Here is a 25773-nt window from a genome sequence, read left to right as displayed (position 1 = left end):
TGGTGAGATGGGACCCGGAGCCAATTGACCGTCGGGCGGGTGGCCCTTGGAGGTACCTATTGGCGCCAGGAAATAAGGAGGGACTGAGAGGTGAAGTGCCTCGCCACTTTGAGAGGAGGTTAGTGGTGGTTGGCCCCTTCGTTGTGCCTGGGGTGATCCGCGGGCGTATTCTTGAGGAGGCTTAGATTGACCTCGACGCCCGACGTGACAAGGGTGCTGGAACGATGGCGCCTGCTAAGGGCAAGAGAGAGCGGACAGTGAGAGATATGCTCACGGGGGCCCATCCGGTGTCGGGCTGAGCTCCGGAGGAGCCGCCTGCTGCGAGGGCTCCGGAGGAGAGGGGGGAAGTAGAGGACGACGAGGGGGCCCCAGTCACAAGGTTTTTTTTTGCCTCCCTGTTCGACTCGCTCAGGAGCGATCTTCAGGAGCTTCGTCGGGACATCTCCCATGAGGTGAAAGAACTGAGAGTCTTGAAGTGTTTCGCCCTGGGTCCGGGTTTTCGATCTTGGATCCAATGTGCTTATCGCTCTCCTAGGGCGGCGGTTCGAGTCAATGGCGTGCTCTCTGCATCGTTTCCAGTTGAGCGTAGGACTAGACAAGGATGCCCACTTTCCCCTCTATTATTTGCGGTATACATGGAGCCCTTTGCACAGCGCTTGCGAGATAGCCCCCTGGTTTCTGCCGTGAAATTCGGTGGAGATCACCACCTTATTACTTTATATGCAGACGATGTGATTCTCACCCTTGCGGAGCCTGCCACCTCTTTGCCTGCGCTTATGGAGTCGTTGGGTGAGTTTAGTCAGGTTTCGGGATTTAACGTGAATATGCAGAAGATTTGCGAGTGCGGTACCCCTTTATTTGGTCGTCTTCGCATCTTTCCTATCTAGGGGCTGAGTTAGCGACGTCTGCTGCAAAAACGGTGAACATAAAATTACAAGAAACGGGTACGAGATATACAGTGGGATCTGCAGGCATGGGGGAAACACAAGCTATCTTGGCTGGGAAGGGTGGCCGCGGTTAAGATGACAGTACTGCCACGAATATTACATATATTTCAGGTACTCCCGTTGACCCGGCCCCCCCGGACGATTGCTACCCTCCAATCCGCGGTTTTGAGATTCAAATGGGAAGGTCGCCCGCCGCGCTTAGCGAGGCAGGTTCTATACCGTCCCAAGAGCAGTGGGGGGCTGGCGAACTCCGCTTTCTTGTAGAGTGGAGTCACCCACTTACGGAGAAACATTGGTGTTTTATGGACCAGGCGGTGGCTGGCTCTCATATTTGGAAGGAGCCTTGGCTCCGACGTAGGCATAGGGCTAGAGGTATCTATACTTCCCCGATTACTGGGACAACGCTGCGAGTGTGGGATGCACTGGCTTGCCGTTCGGAGCTGACTTATTTTCCCTCCCCGATGGCCCCCATAGGTGCGAATCCTGATTTTGAGCCTGGACTGCGCCTGGAAGGCCTTAGACGTTGGTATGAAGGGGGCTGTAGGAGAGTGGGAAGTCTCTTTCACAAACATGGGGTTTTGTCCTTTGATCAGATGAGAGAGGCCTATGGCTTAGTTGAGGCAGATAGGCTAATGTATTACCAGGTTCGGCACTGGGCACTCTTGCCGGCAAACAGAGCATTGATGGATAGGCCTCTCACGCTATTTGCGAAATGGCTGTTCTTAAAGAAGGATGATAAGAGAATTATCTTGGAGCTCTATCGCCTTCTACAAGGAGCGAGCCGTCCGCCGAAGTCAAAGGGCCAGCTGAGGTGGGAGAGGGAACTGGAGAGAGATCTCTCGGACGAGGAATGGGGCAGCATATTCTATAGAACACACCATACAGCTTATAGCGCGGCAGGGACAGTGACATCATATAAGATAGCCTCCTACTGGTACTATACTCCAGCGCGACTTCATGCATGGGATCATGCTAGGACAGACCTTTGCTGGAGAGGCTGTGGAGCTACGGGTACACTGGTACATTTGCTATGGCACTGCCCCAAGTTACATCGTTATTGGGGAAATATTATAGATGAGATAGATGTGGCATTCCAGGTCATGATTCCGAGGTTCCCATCGTATATCCTACTGGGGCTGCCTAACCCCCTTGCTTTTCCGTTAAGATCTCTAAAGGGGAGGCAGATAGCGCTGGCACTCAATGCAGCGCTGCAATTGATCCTAGCGCTTTTGGGAACAGATAGGGTTCCGACTCGTGTCTCACGGCTCCAGAAGCTCTGGTTTATCTTCACAATGGAGAAACTTACGTTGGCCACCCAGCAGCGGTCAGAAGCGTTGGGTGCACTGTGGAAGCCTTTCATTCGGCTTCTCTCTGTAGAATTTACTGAGTTGACATGCCCGACCTACCTGAGAGTTTTGAGGCTGATCTGAATTACAGGTTGGAGCGCGAGAGGGGGTGCCGGAGGGGAAGGGCGATTGATATTATAGGGGTCAAGGAGGGGAGGGACAGATGGACGACACGGTCTCTTGGGGGGGTAATGTTCAAATGTTTTTTCGTTGTTTTATTTATGTTTGTGTGGTTCTTAATTGCGAGGCTGAGATTTTTGTGGTCTATTGGTTATCGTCATCGGATACACGACTTAGTAAAGAGGGGACCCTCCGGAGGTCCATATCAGCATGGTTTTGGGATTTAAGAGAGGATCCTTTGTATGAAACTAAGATGTGCCATTGTGCTGATGTATATCATTTCGGCTCTGTGCTGTGTGATGTTTTGTATGTTTTGGTTTTTCTATAGAATAATAATAAAAAAGATTTGATCTTAAAAGCAATGTGGAAGGAGTGTGGTGTTACCTACAAGTTCACCACCCCTTACCATTCACAAACAAATGGACTGGTTGAGAGGTTTAATACAACTCTCAAAGGTATGATAATGGTACTCCCTGAAAAACTCAGGAGGAGATGGGATGTCCTGTTACCTTACCTCCTTTTTGCTTACAGGGAGGTACCCCAGAAAGGAGTGGACTTCAGCCCCTTTGAACTCCTCTTTGGGCACCCTGTAAGAGGTCCACTTACTCTTGTGAAGGAGGGTTGGGCACAACCTTTAAAAGCTCCTAAACAGGACATAGTAGACAATGAACTTGGCTTAAGATCCAGAATGGCTGAGTATATGAAAAAGGCCAGTAAAAACCTTCAGGCAAGCCAAGAGCTACAAAAGCAATGGCATGACCAGAAGGCTGTCCTGATCCAGTACCAACCAGGACAGAAGGTGTGGGTATTGGAGCCTTTGGCCCCAAGAGCACTCCAAGACACATGGAGTGGACCCCATCTAATTGTTGAAAAGAAGGGTGAGGTTACCTATTTGGTAGACCTGGACACTGCCAGGAGTCCCCTTAGGGTGATTCATGTCAACCGCCTAAAACCCTACTATGACAGGGCTGAGCTCACCCTGTTCATGGCAACAAATGAGGAACAGGAAGAAGAGAGTGACCCTCTCCCTGATCTCTTCTCCATCACTGAAGCAGATGCCTTAGTGGAGGGAGTAGTTTTAGCAGATTGTCTTACTGCAGAACACAAAGACAACTGCGTCAATCTCCTAAGCCAATTTTCAGACCTCTTTTCACTTGTACCAGGTACAACATCCTGGTGTGAACATACAATTGACACTGGACACAGCCTGCCTGTCAAAAGTAACATGTATAGGCAGCCTGACCATGTCAGAGACTGCATTAAAAAAGAGGTGCAGGAACGTTGGATTTAAGGCTGATTGAACCTTCTGAAAGGCCCTGGGCTAGCTCAGTGGTGCTTGTACCTAAACCTCACACCAAAGATGAAATGAGACAGATGAGGTTTTGTGTAGATTACAGAGGGCTCAATCAGGTAACCAAACAAAACTGATGCTCACCCTATACCCAGGGCAGATGAGCTCATTGATACACTGGCTTCTGCCAAGTATCTTAGCACTTTTGATCTAACTGCAGGGTATTGGCAGGTTAGATTGACAGAAGATGCTAAACCAAAGATTGCATTTTCTACCATAGGAGGGCACTACCAATTCACAGTGATGCCCTTTGGTTTGAAGAATGCACCTGCCACTTTTCAGAGGTGGGTGAATACAGTCTAGCAAGGGTTGGAGACTTTCAGTGCAGCATATCTAGATGAAATTGCTGTCTTTAGCTCAACCTGGGATGATCACCTGGTCCACCTTTGTAAAGTTTTGGAGGCCCTGCAAAAGGCAGGCCTCACTATCAAGGCCTCAAAGTGCCAGATAGGGCAGGGGAAAGTGGTTAATCTGGGCCACCTGGTTGGTGGAGAACAGATTGCACCACTACAGGGGAACATCCAAACTATCATGGATTGGGTCCCCCCACAACAAGACCCAGGTAAGAGCCTTTTTAGGCCTCACAGGGTACTACAGGAGATTCATCAAGAATTATGTCTCTATGGCAGCTCTTAATGATCTAAATAGCAAGAAAATGCCTAAGAAGGTGTTATGGACAGCTAGCTGTCAGAAAGCTTTTGAGGAGCTCAAACAGGCCATTTGCTCTGCACCTGTCCTAAAAAGCCCATGTTACTCCAAGAAATTAATTGTTCAAACTGATGCATCTGAATTAGGGGTAGGGGCAGTACTATCACAACTGAATTCTGAGGGCCAGGGTCAACCAGTTGCTTTTATCAGCAGAAAGTTGACCCTTAGAGAAAAGCGTTGGTCTGCCATAGAGAGGGAGGCCTTTGCTGTGGTCTGGGCACTGAAAAAGTTGTGACCATACCTGTTTGTTACTCACTTTATTGTTCAGACAGACCACAAACCTCTACTTTGGCTAAAGCAAATGAAAGGTGAAAACCCTAAATTGTTGAGGTGGTCCATATCTCTACAGGGAATGGACTATACAGTGGAACATAGACCTGGGAGTACCCACTCCAATGTAGATGGACTCTCCAGATATTTCCACTTAGACAATAAAGGCTCATCTGGACAAGGCTAGTCTTATTGTCCTTCGTTCGGGGGGAGGGGTTGTGTAGGAAAGTACCATCTTGCCTGGCATGTTACCCCCATTTTTCACTGTATGTATGTTGTTTTAGCCCCTGTGTCACTGGGATCCTGCCAGGCAGGACCCCAGTGCTCATAGTATGTGCTCTGTATGTGTTCCCTGTGTGGTGCCTAACTGTATCACTGAGGCTCTGGTAACCAGAACCTTAGTGTTTATGCTCTCTCTGCTTCCTAAATTTGTCACTGCAGGCTAGTGACTAAAATTACCAATTCTCATCAGCACACTGGTACACCCATATCATTTCCTTGTATATGGTACTTAGGTACCCAGGGTATTGGGGTTCCAGGAGATCCCTATGGGCTGCAGCATTTCTTTTGCCACCCATAGGGAGCTCAGATAATTCTTACACAGGCCTGCCACTGCAGCCTGAGTGAAATAATGTCCAAGTTATTTCAGCAATTTTTCCCAGCACATAAGTAACTTATAAGTCACCTATATGTCTAACCCTCACTTGGTGAAGGTTGGGTGCCAAGGTACTTAGTGTGTGGGCACCCTGGAACTAGCCAAGGTGCCCCCACATCGTTCAGGGCATATTCCCCGGACTTTGTGAGTGCGGGGACACCATTACACGTGTGCACTATACATAGGTCACTCCCTATGTATAGCTTCACAATGGTAACTCCGAACATGGCCATGTAACATGTCTAAGATCATGGAATTGTCACCCAAATATCATTCTGGTATTGGGGGGACAATTCCATGATCCCCAGGGTCTCTAGCACAGAACCCGGGTACTGCCAAACTGCCTTTCCGGGGTTTCCACTGCAGCTGCTGCGGCTGCCAACCCCTCAGACAGGATTCTGCCATCCTGGGGTCTGGGCAGCCCCAGCCCAGGAAGGCAGAACAAAGGATTTCCTCTCCCTTTGGAAATAGGCGTGAAGGGCTGAAGAGGAGTTGCCTCCCCCAGCCTCTGGAAATGCTTCGATGGGCACAAATGGTGCCCATCTCTGCATAAGCCAGTCTACACCAGTTCAGGGATCCCCCGGCCCTGCTCTGGCACGAAACTGGACAAAGGAAAGGGGAGTGACCACTCCCCTGACCAGTACCTCTCAGGGGAGGTGCCCAGAGCTCCTTCAGTGTGTCCCAGACCTCTGCCATCTTGGAAACAGAGGTGTTGGGGGCACACTGGATTGCCTTGAGTGGCCAGTGCCAGCAGGTGACGTCAGAGACCCCCTCTGATAGGCTCTTACCTCTCTTGGTAGCCAATCCTCCTTTCTTGGTAGCCAAACCTCCTTTTCTGGCTATTTAGGGTCTCCCCTCTGGGGTATTCTTCAGATAACGAATGCAAGAGCTCACCAGAGTTCCTCTGCACTTCCCTCTTCGACTTCTGCCAAGGATCGACCACTGACTGCTCCAGGACACCTGCAAAACCGCAACAAAGTAGCAAGATGACTACCAGCAACATTGTAGCACCTCATCCTGCCGGCTTTCTCGACTGTTTCCTGGTGGTGCATGCTCTGGGGGCTGTCTCCCTTCACCCTGCACTGGAAGCGAAGAAGAAATCTCCTGTGGGTCGACTGAATTTTTCCCCTGCTAACGCAGGCACCAAAAGACTGCATCACTGGTCCTCTGGGTCCCCTCTCATCCTGACGAGCATGGTCCCTGGAACACAGGAGCTATATCCAAGTGACCCTCACAGTCCAGTGATCCTTCAGTCCAAGTTTGGTGGAGGTAAGTCCTTTCCTCCCCACGCTAGACTGCAAACCTGTGTACTGCATGATTTGCAGCTGCTCCGGCTTCTCTGCACTTCTCCAAGGATTCCTTTGTGCACAGCCTAGCCTGGCTCCCCAGCACTCTGTCCTGCAGTGCTCAACCCTCTGAGTTGGACTCCGACATTGTGGGATCCTCCTTTGTGACTCTGAGCTAGCTCCAGTTCACAAATCTTGTAAGTGCCTGCTCTGGTACTTCTACTTGTGCTGCCTGCTTCTGTGGGGGCTCTCTTAGTTGCTGAGTGCCCCCTCTGTCTCCTCCTCCAAGGGGCGACATCCTGGTCCTTCCTGGTCCCCAGCAGCATCCAAAAACCTCTACCAAGACCCTTGCAGCCAGCAAGGCTTGTTTGCAGTATTTCTGCGTGGAAAACTTCTGCAACCTCCAGCAGACCATGGGACATCTTCCATCCAAAGTAGAAGGTCCTAGCTCCCTTCATTGTTGCAGAATCCTAGGTTTCTTCCTTCCAGAGGCAGCCTTCTTGCACCTTCATCCGGGGTTTCCTGGGCTCCTGCCCCCTTGGACACTATCGCGACTCTTGGATTTGGTCCCCTTGCCTTGCAGGTCCTCGCATCCAGGAATCCATCTTCAGTGCTTTGCTGGTGCTTGTGGTTCTTGCAGAATCCCCCTATCACGACTCTTGTGTCCTATTGGGGTAGTAGGGGTACTTTACTCCTACTTTTCAGGGTCTTGGGGTGGGGTATCTTGGACACCCTAACTGTTTTCTTACAGTCCCAGTGACCCTATACAAGCTCCCATAGGCCTGGGGTCCATTTGTGATTCGCATTCCACTTTTGGAGTATATGGTTTGTGTTGGCCCTAGACCTATGTTCACCTGTTGCATCCTATTGTAATTCTACACTGTTTGCATTACTTTTCTTACTGTTACTTACCTGTTTTGGGTTTGTGTGCATATAACTTGTGTATATTACTTACCTTCTAACTGAGGGTACTCACTGAGATACTTGTGGCATATTGTCACAAAAATAAAGTACCTGTATTTTTAGTAACTCTGAGTATTGTGTTTTCTTATGATATTGTGCTATATGATATAAGTGGTATAGTAGGAGCTTTGCATGTCTCCTAGTTCAGCCTAAGCTGCTTTGCCATAGCTACCTTCTATCAGCCTAAGCTGCTAGAAACACCTATATTCTACTAATAAGGGATAACTGGACCTGGCACAGGGTGTAAGTACCACAAGGTACCCACTACAAGCCAGGCCAGCCTCCTACAGCACTGCCTTGCCTTACTCCATAACTGTAAGTCCACGAAAAGGCAAGCAAAGTGGTTTTGTGTGACTTCACAGATATGGGTCTGCACTCTGCATCACTTGAGCATCCAAAAAAGTAATGTTCTGGTGACACACGGATCTTGTAAATATGCCCCATACATTTTAAACTGAACAGGGGATATTTTCCTTTGCTCCTATCTCATACTTGTTTATGTACTGCAACAGCAGAATAACAGAAGAGTCCTCACTTCTAGCACTTCAAAAGTGAATGAGCAAATTAAAGCTAAAGGGACTCTAGTCTCCTTTTCACGTGAACATGCAATAATTCACAAGGCTAAGGCAAATAAATGCAACTTTCATGTCGTCAATTTTTTATAACTTCACCTTGTACGAAGTTCTCAGATGATAGCCAGCGATATAAATACAAAATACAAATACAGAGTTAAAATAATAAATGAATAAATAACTGCATTTGAATCCTGTAGTCAAGTTGTCTCTTTATAGGCAATTGATAGTTTTGTAATTTCTTTATCGAGGCAACTGTTTGAAAGAAGTGTTAAATTTTTCTCCTGTGATTTACAGCATAGGAACTTAAAGGATGGGGTAAAAATCCTGGATTATAATAGCTGCACCATAAAGGCTATGGAAAAAGCCGCGGGAAACTGCAAAGCAAAAAGGAGGGATCGATGTACATCACAACATTCTCTTTCCCGCTGTGTGACCTTCTCTCGCTGGCTAGTCTGAAGATCTAAAGCAATGGTAAAAATGGCTAATAGGTGGCGCAGGCTTGAGTCATTGGAGTTCTTTAATTATATTTACCACATAACAGAAAGCAAGCTCTTTGATGAACTTCAGTCAAACAAATATGCAACACTGAGACAGTCCTTTGCAGCCTGCAATGATTTCTTCTAATGGCCACGTCTTCCCTCCAGTAACTGAAGGCATTGTATACTTTGAACACACATAGGGGCATATTTACAAGACCCTTGTGCCATCTTAGCGCCCCCATAGCATATTTATTTCACGCTAGGGTGACGCTAAGGTGGCTTTTCTATTGCACCGTATTTACAAAGTGGCACAATGCTTGCATTGTGCCACTTTGTAAACCTTTGCACCACATTATGCCTGCACAAGCCATAATGTATGCAACGGGGGCGTTCCGGCACAGGGAGGCCTGACAAAATGGCACAGTGAAATTTACAACATTTCACTGCGCCATTTTCTTTTCATTTTTAACGTCTGCTCAGAGCAGGTGTTAAAATGACGCACCCATTATATTCAGGGGGCCTCCCTGTGCTTTATTGCACTAGTGTCAAAAATGTTGATGTCAGTATAGCAAAGCACCACAAAAGGGTCAAACATTTTGACGCTAACGTTCTAATGACCACCATGGTGCACTGTATTGCAAATATGGTACAACAATGGTGTTGTTAGGTGCCGCGAGGGGGTCACAAGAAAAGTGGTGCTTCATCTATTATGCAACACTTTCTTGCAAATATGCCCTATAATGTTTTTTTTATAAAAAGCAAGGACTTGCCTCACATGTGACATATGGGTACTTGGCAGCTATGTAGACTGAAGACAATCCAGATATCTACTATCAGAGTTGTTCATGGTTTAAACATAAATAATAAAAGGGTGAATAACTATTGAATGACAATATAGTTTTGCACTGTAAAATTGGCACAAAAAATGGTCTCAAAATGTCTGTTTTAGTGATGTTAAATTTCCCAATCCACAACCAAATAAACTCGGGTTCTGTACAGTGCTGATCAGGGTCAGATTTTTGCTATTAATTTTAAAATTGACGTCAAAGAAATTAAAAAGACTATGAAGGAGTCTGAGAGGAGTGGGTTGATTATCTGAGTAGGTAATGGCGCAGTTGCTGATTTCTTTGTGTGAATATCTTAGGTTTTCTGGAGAAGGAAAGAAGCCAGTGTGTTGCACAATGTTAGATAGAAGGATTTGTTGAGTTTCAGCTTGACATTAAGAGATGATAGTTCTTTTTAAATTCTGGAACGTTCAGTTTAAGCATGTTCAGCAGAATAGATATGGCTGTTGTTGAAGGATTTTTTGGTCCTGCAGAATTTTCTTACATATTTATTTAATCAAATCATTTTGTGGGATCTAACCATTTATGTTCAAATGTTCTGCCTTCTTATTTTAACTACGATATGTGAGGGTTGAAGTGAATCATAGCAGAGTATCAGAAGCTAAAATATTGTTTGGACAGAATATTGCGTCACAAATATCAGGACCAAAAAATCGAGAAGGTAAATGCAAATACGTAACTATGGATTTGCTATTCTGAACTTCACATCTATATACCTTGAAGATATACATGTGTTGTTAAGGCACATACGTGTAGAGTTCTATATAGTAAAACTTTGCTTACCTATAGAAACTTACCTTCACAACATTTTTGTCCCATGATATTTCTGTTTCTGACATTCTGTCTAATCACTGGTTGAAGCAGGTTCAGGAAGTCTTGTTTGCCATGGAATTATTTTAGTTTTAGAGGTTCTAAGGCCCATATTTATACTTTTTGATGCAAAACTGCGCTAATGCAGTTTTGCGTCAAAGAAATTAGCGCTGGCTAACGCCATTCTGAAGCGCCATGCGGGCGCCGTATTTATTGAATGACGTTAGCCGGCGTTAGCCGCCGGCGCCGTCTGGTGTGCGTTAAAAAAACGACGTACACCAGGCAGCGCCGGCGTAGGGGGATATGGGGCTTGGGCGTCAAGAAATGGGGCAAGTCAGGTTGAGGCAATTTTTTCGCCTCAACCCGATTTGCCCCATTTTTTTTTCACTCCCAACCCCCATAGAAATGACTCCTGTCTTAGCAAAGACAGGAGTCATGCCCCCTTGCCCAATGGCCATGCCCAGGGGACTTCTGTCCCCTGGGCATGGTCATTGGGCATAGTGGCATGTAGGGGGGCACAAATCAGGCCCCCCTATGCCACATTTTTTTTTTTTTTTTTAAACTTACCTGAACTTACCTTAATGTCCCTGGGATGGGTCCCTCCAGCCTTGGGTGTCCTCCTGGGGTGGGCAAGGGTGACAGGGGGTGTCCCTGGGGGCATGGGAGGGCACCTCTGGGCTCCTTCAGAGCCCACAGGTCCCTTAACGCCTGCCTTTTGCAGGCGCTAAAAAACGGTGCAAAAGCGGCCGTACGTCATTTTTTTTTACCCACCCACTCCCGGGCGTGAATTTTGCCCGGGAGTATAAATCCGACGCACATGCCTCGGAGTCGATTTTTTAGACGGGAACGCCTACCTTGCATATAATTAACACAAAGTAGGTGTCCACGCTAAAAAATTACGCTAACTCCATGGACTTTGGCGCTAGACGCGTCTAACGCCAAAGTATAAATATGGAGTTAGTTTTGCGTCGGAATTGCATCAAAAAAAACAACGCAATTCCGGCGCAAACGGAGTATAAATATGCCCCTAAGTGACCAGTAATCTTTGTGCAATTAAAATAATACTGAGCCTTCATATGATTGGATTTATTAGAGATGTTCTGTATATAAATACAAGAATAATTTTTTGGTGTTTCAATGGTTTCTTTTTTAGATGAAGTGTGTGTGGATTGGGGTGTGATGCTCCACATGGTATTGCTAAATTGTGTTTTATAATATTGAAAATTAGTGCAATAACGTGTGGAATTAACATGTAGGACTTAGACTAAAAGGAATGCCTTTTTAATTGAAGTGAAAGCAGTAGACTGCAACATTTACACCTGTTAGGCTTGAATGACTGAAACTACACTTTCTGAAAGGCTGATCTAGGTTAAGAATGTACAATGTTTAATTTCTGACAAGCTGACATTGTCAAAACAATGACTTAATGTAAAAGAAGTAGTTTTGACCTTCCCATAGGCATATGTTTCATAGAATAAAAAAATGTGCCAAAATGTTTCAGCTTATCTCTGCAAAATATTTCTAATTAAGACTTAGGGTCTGATTTACATCTTGGTGGAGGAAAATATGTTGTCACAAATGTGATGGATAGCCCGTCCACCGTATTATGATCCTATTATTTCCTATGGCCATTGTAATATGGCATACGGGATATCCGTCCTGTTTGTGATGGAGTTTTCGGTCCTCCAAGACCTAAATCGTGCCATTAGTATAGAGAAATTTTAAGGTAGCCTGCGTTTTAGTAAAATAATGTAGAAGCTTAAGCATGAAACTGTAGTTTTCTTAAGGAAAGTAAATGATGAGAACCCTGGTGGACTTATACAAAATATTTGATCAAAATGATTGACTTAAAACTACTGTTTCAGTGAGGAGAGGATGACAAAATGATCCTGTTCCCACAAAGACAACGGAAGCTGATTGGCAGATAAGGAGAAGAAGAAGAGACATGTTGCAAGTGTTTAGATTACTATGTTTTATAATAATGTGTGCTCCTAGAGTAGGAGCAGATCTTCTCTCTAGACTCATTCACTTTCCTGCTCAAATCTATGCTGCTCTGAGACTCTACTGAGGTTCCTGGACCTCTCTTTATGGGACGTCCTGCTTTAATTGATATTTGACTCTGAAGCTTTATACTTGAACAACTCCATTTGGTGCTCTTTAATGGTTCTGACTGATACCTTTTCTTAATTCCCCCTAAATCCATTCTAAATCTTACACTAGGGACTCTCCATGAAAAGGCTGAATGCATTTATCCTAATATTGATTGATTATTCTCATTCATTAATAATGATTGATACTGATGACATTATATGCTGATTTCAATCAAGATGAGCAATTCAAACAAATAATAAAAAAAGCCTTTGAACTCACACTAACTCTCATCTTTGACTGAAAATAATACCTGAAATTGTGATGACTATTTATGTGATGGGTAGCTCCTGGTTAACTTCATCTTACGTCAAAGGTCCATTGGCTTGAGATGCTGGGAGTGGTCTCTGATGAGTTGGTAAGTCTTATCTTGTAAACTTATATTTAACTAACATCTCCACTCCAACACTATCTGGATGTTAGAATGGAGAAGCACATTAATGTGTGATCATTCCATGAAAACATAGTGCTGGAGAGCTTTATTTAGGATCAATGTAATATTCATTCCAAACCATGTTTATGTGATCCCCAGAATGTGGCAGGAAATAGATTTGACAAAGTTTGATGATCTCTCAAGTGTGGGATGCATGTTTGACAGCTGATCTAGTATTTAAATTCAGTTGAAAAATGTAATGACTGTTGGTGACAACAGTTTTTTGACACTGATGTTAAATGTGCGAATCCATTGGAAGGTTTGTGAATACTCACAAATCTATCACTTCGAGAGTGACCTCGATTCTACCAATAACATCCGTCTGATGGAAAGACTATGGTGGTCATTACAACCCTGGCGGTCGGTGTTAAAGCGGCGGTAAAACCGCCAACAGGCCGGCGGGAAAAATTGAATTACGACCGTGGCGGAAACCGCCATCATAGACAGCCACTTTAACACTCCGAACGCCAAGGCGGTACAAACACCGCAGAGGTAACCGCCAACGGAGGACAATGCACCGACCCACATTATTACAAGCCACCAATCTGCCTCCTTTTCCAGGGCGGATACACCACGAACAAAAACACGGCGGAAACAGGACTTGGAAGGGAAAACGCTCACCTCTACATATCCCACGAGGAACCAGGACACCATGGAACCGGAACTTCAGATTCTTCCAGCCCTTATCTTCCTGCTCCTCTACCAGGAGCACGAACGCCAGCGGCGAAGACCACAGTGAGTACTGCACCTACGACACAGGGGAGGGGGAGAGAAAAAACAGTGACACACACACAACACGCAACACTCCCACCCCCACCCTCACCCACGACAACAAACACACTATACATCATGATACATCACAGTTACACCCCCCCAAACCCCCATGGAAGAATGCAAGGACAAAAGGAAATGAGTCCAATGATTGTAATATATAAGAAGACAGTAATCAAAAATATATACATATATTAAGATATTCACACTATAAACAAATATATACACAAAGAATCCAAGTCCAAGGTATTCAACTATCATAGTCCGTGGACCACTGGGCCCAAAAGGCATGGGCGAGGCCCACACTCAATACCTGAACAAGATGAAGAGAATACTGCTGGGGCATCAGATAGAAATAAAACAGGAACTTCAGGGGGAAGGGAAGGGGGGGCACCTCAGCCGGATGAGTGCACAACGCCAGATCCACGATGGGGCTCCATGCCCACTGCTATATCCTGGGGAGTGCAAAGCCACAGTCTCTCAAGTCTCTACAGTGGGTGGTTTGCCCACTGCTATATCCTGGGGAGTGCAAAACCACAGTCTCTCAAGTCTCTACAGTGGATGGTTTGCCCACTGCTATATCCTGGGGAGTGCAAAGCCACAGTCTCTCAAGTCTCTACAGTGGGTGGTTTGCCTACTGTTCAATCCTGGGGAGTGCAAAGCCACAGTCTCTCAAGTCTCTACAGTGGGTGGTATGCCCACTGTTCAATCCCAGGGAGTGAAAAGCCACAGTCTCTCAAGTCTCTACAGTGGGTGGTTTGCCCACTGTTCAATTCCGGGGAGTGCAAAGCCACAGTCTCTCAAGTCTCTACAGTGGGTGGTTTGCCCACTGTTCAATCCTGGGGAGTGCAAAGCCACAGTCTCTCAAGTGGATAACATTCTCCACTGGTTTCTGGAGGGGGCTTTGTGCCCAGAGAGCGTCATCCTGCCACGGACTGTGCAAGTGGATGTGATACTCCACTGGTTCTGGAGGGGGCTTTGTGCCCAGAGTGCTTCATCCTGCCAAGGGCAGAGGTAGTGGATGTGATACTCCACTGGTTCTGGAGGGGGCTTTGTGCCCAGAGTGCTTCATCCTGCCAAGGACAGTGGTAGTGGATGTGATACTCCACTGGTTCTGGAGGGGGCTTTGTGCCCAGAGTGTTTCATCCTGCCAAGGATAGAGGTAGTGGATGTGATACTCCACTGATTCTGGAGGGGGCTTTGTGCCCAGAATGCTTGATCCTGCCCGTGGCGGCCTCAGTAGGGTCGGAATCATTGGCACTCACTGGCCAGAGGTGCTGCTGGCGACGGTGTCCTGGGCAGCGGTGTCCTGGGCAGCGGTGTCCTGGCGGCAGTGTCCTGGGCAGCGGGGCTGGTGGCGGCGGTGTCCTGGGCAGCAGTGCTGCTGGCGGCGGTGACCTGGGCAGCGGGGCTGGTGGAGGTCCTGTCCACCGTGCAGATCTTCCAAGACTTGCCGGTTTTACTGTGCCCCTTTCCCACCTTGGATTGTGGCGCAGCTGTCTCCACACCCCCAACTGTACCCCTGTGAGCGGCTTTGGTGGTTGATTTCTTTCTCCTCTCTCGCCAGGCACTGGGTAACTTTTTATGCTTTACAGGTGGGGGACTGTCTGTGCTCTGGCTCCTTGCCACACTGGCTGCCCTGCTGCCTGGCGCTCTCTAGAAGCCGGTTACTACTGGCACCACTGGTCCCACAGATGTTGTGGCTGAGGTGCAGGGTTGGGACCTGGAGAGTCGGGCAGTAAGAGACTGAAGGGGTGGGGGAGGTGAGGGAAAGAGGTCAAGGTTGGACAGGAAAAGTTTCTTAGGAACACTGGGATGGGTAGCTGGAGGGGGTTTGGGAGTGGAGGAAGAGGTAGTGGTTGTAGGAGGTGTACGTTTGGTGACTTTGGGTGAAGGTGCATGGGCTGGAGGCTGTCATGAGGTGGATGGCTGTTAGGTGGGTGTATGGCTGCATTTGTGTACCTTCGGAGGTGGCCTCACAGACACACTGGAAGAGGACACAGAGGACGTGTGAATGGTAGTGTGGGTGGTGACTGCACATGAGCGGGGAGTGGTGGCGGTGTGCTGGTGATGGAGGTAGTGGCAGAGGATGTAGTGCATGTAGGTGTGAGTGGAGACGAGACAGGGAGGGAGGAGGGAGACGAGGAGGAGGGAGATACAGTGGAGGCAGTGGATGTTGGTGTGTCTGCATTTGTGTGATGCTTGCGTGAGTGCCTGTGGGATGTGTGGTGCTTATGTTTGCCAGAGCTTCCCTTGTGTGTTGAGGTGTGTGGATGCTGGTCTGATGGTGTGCTTGGGATAGGCTGTGGTACAGGGGTTTGGGTCTGGGTGGAGGAAGTTGGAGGGGGGAGGCTAGAGAAAGGGACAATGGCTGCCATCAGTGCTGAGGCCAGAGTCTGAAAAGCTCGCTGATGGGCTGCCTGACCAGAGTGAATGCCCTCCAGGTATGCACTGGTTTGTTGCAACTGCCTCTCTACACCCTGGATGGCATTCAAAATGGTAGACTGCCCAACAGTGAGGGACCTGAGGAGGTCAATGGCCTCCTCACTGAGGGCAGCAGGGGTGACAGGGGCAGGGGCTGAGGTGCCTGGGGCGAAGGAGATGCCCACCCTCCTGGGTGAGCGGGCACCGGACACACACTGAGGGGCTGCTGGGAGGGCGGTGCTGGTAGGGGGGGTGGCGGCTGTACCTGTAAATGCAGGGGGCACAGATGGACCCACCACCACAAGGGAGCTCCCATCAGAGGAGGAGTCCGTATCGCTGGTGTCAGCTCCTGTCCCCACCGTGGAGCTCCCCTCACCCTCCGCCCCACTGGTAAATTCAGACTCCATAGTGTCGCCCTCCAGGGCCATGTGGGATGCAGCTCCCTCCTGCTCCGGTGCCACTGCTCCTCCGCCTGATGATGCTAATGCACACAAGAACAAGGAGACCACAAAAAGGGGGGGGAGATAGAAGAAAGACATGTTGAGTGCCTGCAATACCGCTACCGTTGGCGGACACTACAGACACATAAGCCTACTGAACTACGCCGCACACTAGGAGTTCCCTATTCAATCCCAGGGACATGGGTTACAAGGCAATGCCCGAATGCTGCACACATGGATGTCACAGAAGCCTGACTAGGTGTAGTTGGCACTATACACAGGTGGGGTGGGGTGCCACAGGGCCTGCCTTAAGAAGGGTCTTTGCCTACTAAACTCGCCCTGGCCTAGGGGAACCCACAGCCCACCTCCCCCAACCAGACACCTACAATGCATGCTGAATCAGCAGGATGAGAGTGTACTCACCCCCTTGTGGCTGCTGTGATGCCCTCAAGTGCCCATCCAACTCTGGATACGCCACCGACAGGATCCTGAACATCAGGGGGGTCATGGAGCGACAGGCACCCCACCCACGTTGGGAGGCCATCCCTAGCTGGGCCTCCGTCATCTTCTTGCTCCAGCGGCAAATGTCCTCCCATCTTTTCCGGCAGTGGGTGCTCCGTCTGTGGTAGACCCCCAGGGTCCGGACTTCCTTGGCGATGGCACGCCAAATGTCCTTCTTCTGGTGGTCGCTGACCTACAGGAATAGTACAGGGGAAAAAGAGAAGTTATTACCATCCGCACCGTCACAGTAATTGGCCCGCATCCCTTCCCTTGCCATGACCCACATGCACTCACCGTCGTTTCATGCACGCCTCATTCTCACCCCCCTATCTTTCGTCCACACCACTCCACACAGGCATTGCCCATACAGCATGCTCACAGTGTACTTACCTGTTTGTCTGGAGGACCGTAGAGTAGCGTGTACTGGGGGAGGACCCCATATACAAATTTCTCCAACTCCTTCATGCTGAAGGCAGGGGCCTTTTCCCATGACACACGAGCCATTGTCTCTTCCAGACTGCGGTCACTGCAGCACTTGCAGTGTAGGTTCTCTCCTGTTGAAGATCAGGTATCAAGTGATTGAACAGAGAGAAAATCGCGGTCACGTCCGCGGCGGCGCGTACCGTCACCGCCGGCGTACATCGTCATTGGCTCCTGGGACCCATAGGGTCCAATGTTACCCAATGCAGGATTGCGCCGCAACGGTGTACAATGCCAGCGCAGTTACCTCATATCCCATTGACCCACTTTACAGGTCAGGCAGCCGCCATTTCATGGACCCACATGCCATTACTTTGGACTGCGTCACACATATGTAGGCCTTGCCTAAACACTCATACAGGCATATGCCAATTTGCTAATATTTCAGAGTATGCTGTGTTTACGTACCTCAGAGTTGGTTTTCTATCTGCTTGCTTTTCTCCTCCATAGGCACCGTCCGCTGGGTCATGTGAGGAGATGGCGGCATCCTCCGGTGTACAGACGGCTGGTGGACCTGTCGACAATGGAGGAGCGACATGTGATCATCACCTACAGAGTTGATCGTACCACAATCCAGGAACTGTGTGACCAGTTGGAGCCAGACCTGATGTCAGCTATACGCCATCCACAGGAATCCCCCCTCAAGTGAAGGTGCTGTCAGTACTCCATTCCCTAGCAAGTGGGTAATTTCAAACTACAGTGGCCATTGCATCAGGGATGTCCTAGCCTATGTTTTCCAAAGTGTTGTCCAGAGTGTTGTCTGCCCTGCTGAAACACATGCGGAGCTACATCGTTTTCCCTCAGGTGGAGGATTTGCCTGCAGTGAAAGGTGATTTCTATGCCCTGGGACATATCCCAACATCATAGGTGCCATTGATGGGACACATGTGGCCTTGGTCCCCCGCAGGAGTGAACAGGTGTACAGAAACCGGAAGAGTTACCATTCGATGAATGCGCAGAAGGTTGTGTTTGGCAGACCAGTACATCTCCCATGTGAATGCCAAATTCCCTGGCTCAGTGCATGACGCTTACATTTTGAGAAATAGCAGCATCCCTTATGTGATGGGGCAACTCCAGAGGCTGCCACTGCAGCCTGAGTGAAATAATGCACACGTTATTTCACAGCCATTTTCACTGCACTTGAGTAACTTATACGTCACCTATATGTCTAATCTTCACTTGCTGAAGGTTAGGTGCAAAATTACTAAGTGTGAGGCCACCTTTGCACTAGCAAAGGTGCCCCCACATAGTTCAGGGCCATTTCCCCAGACTTTGTGAGTGCGGGACACCATTACACGTGTGTACTACATATAGGTCAATACCTATATGTAGCCTCACAATGGTAACTCCGAATATGGCCATGTAACATGTCTAAGATCATGGAATTGTCCCCCATGCCAAATTTGGTATTGGGGTGCCAATTCCATGCATCCACTATGGACCCCGGGTACTGCCAAACCAGCTCTCAGGGGTTTTCTCTGCAGCTACCACTGCTGCCACCCCACAGACAGGGTTATGCCCTCCTGTGGTCTGGGCAGCCCAGTCCCAGGAAGGGTGAACAAAGAATTTCCTCTGCAAGAGGGTGTTACACCCTCTCCCTTTGGAAATAGGTGTTAAAGGCTGGGGAGGGGTGGCCTCTCCCAGCCTCTGGAAATGCTTTGAAGGGCACAGATGGTGCCCCCCCTGCATAAGCCAGTCTACACCGGTTTAGGGAACCCCCAGAACCCATGTTCAAGTACTTCTGTGGGTGCTATCTTCCTGTGCATGGGCTCTCCATGTTGCTGAGAGCCCCCTCTGTCTCCTCTCCCAAGTTGCGAAATCCTGGTCCTTCCTGAGCCCGGGCAGCACCCTTTTTCTTTAACCGCGACTCTTGCAGCTAGCACGGCTTCTTTACAGTCTTTTGCCAGAGAAATAACTCTGCATCCTCCGGCACTCTGTGGGACATCTTCTACATGAAGAAGTTCCTAGCATCTATTGTTGTTGCAGATTCTTCAGCTTCTTCCATCCAGAGGTAGCCACTTTGCACCTTCATCTAGGGTTTGGTGGGTTCCTGCCCCCCCCGGACAATTTCATGGCTCTTGGACCTGGTCCCCTTCCTTTGCAGGTCCTCAGGGCCAGGAATCTATCTTCAGTGCCCTGCAGTCTGTTGTGGTCTTTGCAAAATCCTCTATCACCACTTTAGTGTGTTTCTGGGGAAAGAGTAGTACTTTACTCCTACTTTCCAGGGTCTTGGGGTGGGGTATCTTGGACACCCTTAGTGTTTTCTTACACTCCTTGTGACCCCCAACACACTACACTAGCCTAAGGGTCCATTTGTGGTTCGCATTCCAGTTTCTTAGTATATGGTTTGTATTGCCCCTAAGCCTATTGCATCCTATTGTATTCTACAGTGTTTGCACTACTTTCTGACTGTTTTACTTACCTGATTTTGGTTTGTATGTATATTTTATGTATTTTACTTACCTCCTAAGGGAGTATATCCTCTGAGATATTTTTGGCACATTGCCACTAAAATAAAGTACCTTTATTTTTAGTAACTCTGAGTATTGTCTTTCTCATGATATGGTACCTATATGATATAAGTGGTATAGTAGGAGCTTTGCATGTCTCCTAGTTCAGCCTAAGCTGCTCTGCTATAGTTACCTCTATCAGCCTAAGCTGCTAGAACACTACTAATATACTAATAGGGGATAAGTGGACCTGGCACAAGGTGTAATACTATCAGGTATCCACTATAAGCCAGGCCAGCCTCCTACAGTCCCCCCTGATCATAGCAACTAATGACATCAGACAACTTCTAGACCTTGGTGGAACAGCAGCCTTCATCTTCCTTGACCCATCCACAGCCTTCAACATGTCTCCCACCACAATCTCACACCAGACTCCACAACATCAGGATTCAAGAAAACACTCTCAACTGGATGTCCTCTTTCCTCTCTGGCCAAACATGGAGGATATGCCTCCCTCCCTATGTCTCCATCCCCAAAGACACCATCTGTGGCATTCTCCAGGGCTCCCGCCTGGGCCCACCCTCTTCATCACCTACATAACCACTCTAGCTGACTTTGCACGGACCCACGGACACCCAGCTCATCCTCTGCCTAACCGACAACACCACCTCTACACACTCCATCTTCCAAAGAACCATGCCTGACATCGCCAACTGGATGAGAATCAACTGCCTCAAGCTAAACTCAGACAAAGTGGAGATCCTCATCTAAGGAAACAACCCATTCCCCTGGGATGAATCACTGTGGCCAACAACCCTCGGCCCCACTCCCACACCCTCCAGCCACGCCTGCAACCTCAGAATCATCCTGCGCACCCAACTCACCATGAAGCAACAGATCAATGCAATCTCCTCTGTATATTTCCACATCCTTTGCATGCTCCACAAGATTATCCACTGGATACCCTTATCTACCAGGAAAACAGTGACCCAAGCCCTCATCTGTCGCTGCCTAGGCTACAGCAACGCACTCTATGCTGGAACCACGAAGCAGCGCACTAACTGCCTCCAAACCATTGAGAACACTGTGGCAAGACTCAACCTCGATCTCCCGAGAAGAACCAGTATCACTCACCATTCAGGGCCCTTCATTGGCTCCCCATACAACAGAGATGTCTCTTCAAGCTTCTCACACACACCTACAAGGCCCTCCACAATGCCGGACTAGCCTATCTCAACAAGTGTCTAACTTTCCACTAGCCGACCAGGTAACTCCGATCAGCCACCCTCGCCCGGGCCCATGTCTCCCACATCTGCCACAAATGATTCGGAGGGTGCTTATTTTCCTACCTCGCCACCAAGTGCTGGAATGTCCTCCCCATCCACCTCTGCACATCGCCCTCACTGGAGACCTTCAGAAAGCAGCTTAAGACCTGGCTCCTAGAACAAAACCTCACACCAGGCCAGAATCGCAGCACCACCTCAGGGCCTAGAGACGCCTCGGGATGACAAGTCCATGATCTACAAGAAACTCCTGATTAATTGATTGAATGTTTGTGGTGGAATGGGACCAAGTCCCAATTGCAGACCAACTCCAATGGAGTTGTGGTCAGATAAGTCTAGCAGTTAACACCAGTCATAGGGCCTCATTTACAAGAAACTGCATCATCATCAATATGTCAGATTTCTTGCATCTGACGTACAAACCCTAACAATGCCTTGGATGTGCAGTATTTACAATAGTGGGCTCAATGGTGCATGTTTTTACAGATGCGTCAAAAGCTCTGACGCATCTGTTGGTACTAAAGTGACGCATTGCTAGAGTTGCAATGTTAAACTGACACAACTCCAGCAACGCAAAGAGAGTCCCAAAGGAAAAAGCTCTGCATCTGTTTAACACCTGGTCTGAGCAGTCGGTAACATTTTGATGCAGTGAAGTCATAGAGTCAAGCAGTGAGAAGTTCTCAATTTCACTGTGTCAGTTTTACTTGGCTTTTTCTGAAGAAATGCCTACCCTGCATATATTACACCTGGTGCAGGTGTGACGCAGGGCATTACAAACTGATACATTGGGCCCAATGCATCAGTTTGTAAATATGGAGCAGTAGAGTGCACTGCTAGCGCGGCTGCTGCATAAAAAAGATGACACAAGGACAACGCAAAATGCTTGTAAATGAGGCCCGTAGTGTTTACCTTTGAACTTTGTTGGTTTTTAATTCCTCAAATCCTTAAATAGGGTAAGCGGAATTATGACGCTATCAAGGGTCTCTAGACATAGGATATGCCATTGTCTTGTTCTGATTGAAGCCTTCAATTTTTGTGCAAAATGCTACAAGCCGGCCAGAAACAAATTTTGTGGCTGCGAGTTTGCTTCACCTATGGAATCAGTTCTTTGCCTTGCCCCATTATTATGTAGTACAATCCAACTTAGACAGCTTTTTGGTTTTGGTTTTCCTTCAGTGGGTTAATGCAGAAGATTGTGGACAATGAGGGCTCTATCGGCTTGGATATACTTCTGCAGTGAACCCAAGGTAGCCTTACACACTAGATGAAAAGGTTTGAGTGATATAAATCTACAATGTATAACTAACTAAATCAAACTGAGCTCCAGGTACTTTGATGCCTTTACAAAATCTTCAAAAAGTCAGAAAAATGGCTAAGTCCTGAACATCTCTTTCTCATGAGACACTCACTCACTGTCTTTCATATAGTCCTACTCTCATCTCAGCAGACACTAGGCACCAATTCTCTCTTCAGCTAGGGCTGTCTCAAGTTCCATTACAATCACCTCACAACTGGCCAGTTGGATATCCTTCAATGAAGGTAGCTGTGTTCCCATTTGTCTCCATGTAGCAAAAAAGGGGGCAGGTATGTAGTTCTTGGGTGTCAAAGGAGATTAAGGGGGTCATTACAACATTGGAGGTAAAAAACGCTTACCGACGTGCAGAAGACTGCCAAAACACCGCCGCGTCCGCGGAATTCTGCCACAGCTATTACGACCCATATCTCGGAATCCGCTGAAATTCAGACACCCACACAAGGCCACACCAAAGGTCAGTGATAAACTGGCGAAAACAAATCCTCCACCGTCACGCCAACAGAAACATGCCCATGCTATCATGACCCATGAATCCACAGCTATTTGGATCACAGGTGCAGCACACCTCCATAGCCAGGAAGATGGAGCTATGGCGAAGAATCGTGGACAGGGTCAACACTGTGGGACAGCATTCAAGAAATCGGGAGGACATCAGGAAGAGGTGGAACGACCTAAGGGGGAAGGTGCGTTCAGTGGTCTCCAGGCACAACATCGCGATTCAGCGGACTGGCAGCAGACCCCCACCTCCTCCCCCACAACTAACAACATGGGAGGAGCAGGTCTTGACCATCATGCATCCTGAGGGCCTCGGAGGAGTCAGTGGAGGAATGGACACTGGTAACTCAAATCTTAACTATCATATCCCCCACCCTACCTGCATGCCATCACACACCCTCACCCTCACCCCCTCCCCTATCACTCCAACTCCTCACTAATGTACTAATAGCACAAACGACCCATCCCAACACCAAGCCCTGCATGACACAACTAAGCATGGTCACCCCTCACTAAAGCATGCTCACTGAACATACCCAAAACAGCTCAGCAGGGCAGACAACACTCTGGACAACACGTTGGAAAACAGAGGCTGGGATATCCTTGATGCCATGGCCACAGTTGTTTGAAATGACCCACTTGCAAGGAAATGGAGCACTGACAGCACCTGCACTTCAGGGGGGATTCCTGTGGGATGTCGGATTGGTGACATCAGGTCTGGCTCCAACTGGGTACACAGTTCCTGGACTGTGGCACGGTCAAACCTGTAGGTGATGATCAAATGTCGCTCCTCCATTGTTAACAGGTCCACCAGCTGTCGGTACACCGGAGGATTCCGCCATCTCCTCAAATGTCCCAGCTGACGGTGCCTAAGAAGGACAACAGCGACCACAGAGTCAACAAATTCTCAGGTATGTACCCACAGCTACACAGAACACTACACCAAATACAAAACTCTTCCTGTATGTGTGTTAAGTGTATGCCTAGGTATGTGTGACGCAGTAGTAAATGAAGCCATGTGGGCCCCTGAAATGGCGGCTGTCTGACCTCTAAACTGGGACAATGGGATGTGAGGTAACTGCGCTGGCGTTGTACACCGTCGCGGTAGGCGGTCGTAGACAGCGGCGCAATGCTGCATTGGTTAACACTGGAACCTATGGGTCCCAGGAGCCAATGTTGAAGTGCGCCGGCGGTGATGATACGCACCGCCGTGGACGTCACCGCCGCGGACGTCACCGCCATTTTCTATCTGTTCAATCACTCGATACCTGATCTTCGACAGGAGAGGAACTACACTGCAAGTGCTGCTGTGACCTCGGTCTGGAAGAGACAATGGCTGCTGCGTCTGGGGAAAGGGCCCCTGCCTTCACTGCTCAGGAGTTGGAGAAGCTCGTGGACGGGGTCCTCCCCCAGTACACGCTACTCTACTGTCCTCCAGATCAACAGGTAAGTACACAGGGAGCACGTTGTATGGGCTATGCCTGGGTGGAGAGGGCTGGTTGTAAGAAGGAAGGGGGCAGAGTTCTGCGTGCATGAAGGACTGTGAATGCATGTGCCACATGGCAAGGGTAGGGATGGGGGCCACTCACTTCGACGGTGCAGTTGGTAATGACTTCACTTCTTCCCCTGTACATGTCATATAGGTCAACGCCCACCAGAAGAAGGACATTTGGCGTGCCATCGCCAAGGACGTCCGGACCCTGGGGGTCCACCAGAGACGGAGCACCCATTGCCGGAAAAGATGGGAGGACATTCGCCGCTGGAGCAAGAAGACGGCGGAGGCTCAGCTGGGGATGGCCTCCCAACGTGGGAGGGGTGCCCGTCGCACCATGACCCCCCTGATGTTCCGGATCCTGGCGGTGGCCTACCTTGAGTTGAATGGGCGCTTGAGGGCATCACAGCAGACACAAGGGGGTGAGTACACTCTCATTCTGCGGTTTTTGCGCGCAGTGGAGGGGTCTGGGTTGGGGAGGAGGGCTGTGGGTTTCACTAGGCCAGGGCGAGTTCCATAGGCTGGCCCCTCCGTAATGCAGGCCATGTGCCACTCCACACCACCTCTGTAGAGTGCCAAGTACAGGTAGACATGCCCCTGTGTCATCTATGTGGGCAGATGACACCCATAGCCATGTAGGCCATATCCCAGGATTTGCATCTGTAGAGGCCAAGAGCGCGGCGTAGTGCAGGGCGCTGCTGTGTCTGTATTGTCCGCCAACGGTAGAGGTAAGCCATGCACTCAACCTGTCTTTCTTCTGTCGCCCCACCCCTTTTTCTGCTCCCCCTGTTCTTTTGTGCATCAGCATCATCAGGTGGAGGTACAGTGGCACCGGAGCACGAGGGAGCTGCATCCCACATGGCCATGGAGGGCCACACCACGGACTCTGAATACACCAGTGGGGCGAGGGGAGCTTCACGTCGGTCACCGGATCAGCAAACAGCGACACAGACTCGTCCTCCGATGGGAGCTCCCTTGTGGTGGCGGCACCATCTGTGCCCCCCACTTCTACAGGTATAGCCGCCACCCCCCCTACCAGCACCGCCCTCCCAGCAGCCCCTCAGCCTTCGCTCCGTGCCCGCTCACCCAGGAGTGTGGGCATCACCTTCGCCCCAGGCACCTCAGCCCCTGCCCCTGTCACCCCTGCTGCCCTCAGTGAGGAGGCCATTGACCTCCTCAGGTCACT

The sequence above is a fragment of the Pleurodeles waltl genome, chromosome 1_2 (assembly GCF_031143425.1).
Source record: "Pleurodeles waltl isolate 20211129_DDA chromosome 1_2, aPleWal1.hap1.20221129, whole genome shotgun sequence".
In the NCBI taxonomy this organism is placed as follows: domain Eukaryota; kingdom Metazoa; phylum Chordata; class Amphibia; order Caudata; family Salamandridae; genus Pleurodeles; species Pleurodeles waltl.
Note: the sequence above shows the minus strand (reverse complement) of the source record.